Below are 2,702 nucleotides of genomic sequence, written 5' to 3' on the forward strand. Positions count from 1 at the left end.
TTAATTTTTTCGCGGTATCGGGGCCATTTTTAATGTTTCTTGCCAGTTATTTCCTAGATAAAAATAACGTTGACAGGCAATAATGCAGTTTTTACGGAACGATTTGGAAGGGTTTCCGGGCATTTTCTGCTTCTACAACGTTGAGAGTTTTTATGCGTAATTGGTTCTCGAGGAAGGAGTGCAGGAAGTTTAGAGATCAATGCGAAGATATTCGAATCAACAGAACTCACCGACGACTATAGGAAATACAGAGATCAAACTTTTTAAATCGACTCTGTCGATAGAATAAATAAACTAAAACTTTGGCATTGTAAGTAAAGTAAAATGCAAATTGTAAATGAAATGAAATTTTACAAATTACAAATAAAATGAAATATAAATTATAAGTAAAACAATTATAAGTAAATAAATAAACTAAAACTTTGGCATTGCGAGTAAAGTAAAATACAAATTGTAAATGAAATGAAATTTTATAAATTACAAGTGAAATGAAATATAAATTATAAGTAAAACAAAATTTCGTCAATTTTATATGGAATTAAACGACGCAAATTTTGTAACGAAATTCGTAAATAATAATATTAAACTCCTTAGACATGCATTCGACAGAAAACTGATCTGAATTTTTGCCTACAAAAACATTTGAGAAGAAGTATGCTTGAAGAGAATCGTGGATCAATAAACTACGTCAACTGGTACTCGAGTCAAGAAAAATTTAATTTTCTCAAAAACCGAGTATGGTTCAACTGTATATTATATAACTCAATGTAGTTTTAAAGAAATATCTGTTTCTTATACTGTTTCTTCAATAAGAGGTTCGTTTTGTCACAAAAATAAGAAATCAATCAGGGGAGACTGAAGAAGTTACTTTAAAAGAAAAAACTTGTTAAAACAATTACAAGTCAGCGAAAACTGGTTAAAATAAAAGTCGCTAAATCAGAAATTTATCAAATACTGGTAATATGTTTTACAACCAAGTCACATTGTGTTAAAAATGTTACTTTCGAGAGAAATACGATTTTTCCGAGATCAAATAGCATCTCGCATAAATAAAGAGCTCGTCGTTAAGAGAGTTACTTTATTTATAGAAATTCAAAAATTCTATAGTGACAGAGTAACGCTGAGTGTAGTAGCTGAGTAACTATAAATATTATTTCTTCGCGATTCCTCCAAATTTGTTAACCTATGAATTTATTAATTCATTACCTGTAACATGTTAAAATGTTACAATGATATAATATTTTACAAAGATATTTTTTTGCCAAAGTCATTTCTTCCAGAGTTCTTAAGATCATTATTGGTTTACATGTAAATATATTGTTCTCTCTTGCAAACTATAGGTGATATTAAAATACTGTCAACACAATACCAGCGATGTTACACAACATGACCTTTGAAAAAAATTTTTTTTGACCATAACCGAAAGAGGAGGTATGCATACCTGGTCATCTTTATTTATTTACGTGGAATATTCTATATGAAGAAAAATATTAACATTAGAACAACCGAAGAATATTAGCATTGAACCTATTATCACTTCTATCACAATCGACATTAGAACCACTGACAATCAAAGTGAAAAACTTGAATTGAAGAAATTAAAATACAACGAATACAAAGAAATTTATAATACAACAAAACACATAAACTGTCATTTACAATGTACGTACACTAAATTTTTGATATTGGATAAATGATGTATTTTAAACTATTGTGATTTTACTGGGTCAAATTCGAAGGTGCTACTTTCACAATCCTGGATCGATTTTTCATAAAAATATTATATCATATATAGTAATATAATATATAAATGATATAATGAATTATATATATTATAATAATATAAATATTTTTATACCATAAAGGTAAGCCAAAAACATACTGTGTTTTTTCAAAAATGCTATAAATTCCAACATCTCTGAAAACATTGAAAAATTTTTTTGCCTGTATCCACCACCAATTTGAAGATTGAAATTTTCCTTCTATAATGAGACAGACACATGTCTAAAATTTGTATATCTTCCCGTCGAGATATTGAACTTTGAATATATTCGAATACAACGAAATCTTAAATTTCTGCTGTTTAACTCTAATGTTCTTGTTGCGAAATTAATATCAATTTTTCGAACATTGAACAAAATTTAGCGTATGGAAGTTCGTAGTCGCCGCATACATATTTCATGAAAACTCACGCAAATCTAATAAAATTTCTATAAATGTAAATTTTGACTGTTTCGAATGCTTTATTTGTTAGCATTGTAAATTTCTTTAACGCTGTAACGACTGAACGATTGACAGAAATAAATATGCTTTAGATAACAAACGAAATTTTCTAAACTGTTGCTCGCCGATTCACCTCATTTGCGCAAAATAAGAAACCATTTTATGTAATATAATGTAGAACGAAATTTTTCACAGAACATAACGAAAATCCTGAGACAAGATTTCACGTTGTTCTAAATTTTTCCTAAAGCGAATTAATTAAATTTGTATTAACGAATTTGAAGTATTTAACTGTACTAAAATATACACAAAACTTCGAGATAAAAGTAATTGATAAAAAATAAAGTAGCGTACAACTGTTTCAGGTTATAACTCTGTTACCGGTATAGTTGGAAAAAAAAAAATATGTCAAAGGAGAAAAATAAATGGTTCAAAGGGTGCTTCATTTATAGAACTACGTTTTTTTTTTTTTTTTTTTT

The sequence above is a fragment of the Frieseomelitta varia genome, unplaced genomic scaffold, assembly GCF_011392965.1.
Source record: "Frieseomelitta varia isolate USP_RPSP 00005682 unplaced genomic scaffold, Fvar_1.2 scaffold_275, whole genome shotgun sequence".
In the NCBI taxonomy this organism is placed as follows: domain Eukaryota; kingdom Metazoa; phylum Arthropoda; class Insecta; order Hymenoptera; family Apidae; genus Frieseomelitta; species Frieseomelitta varia.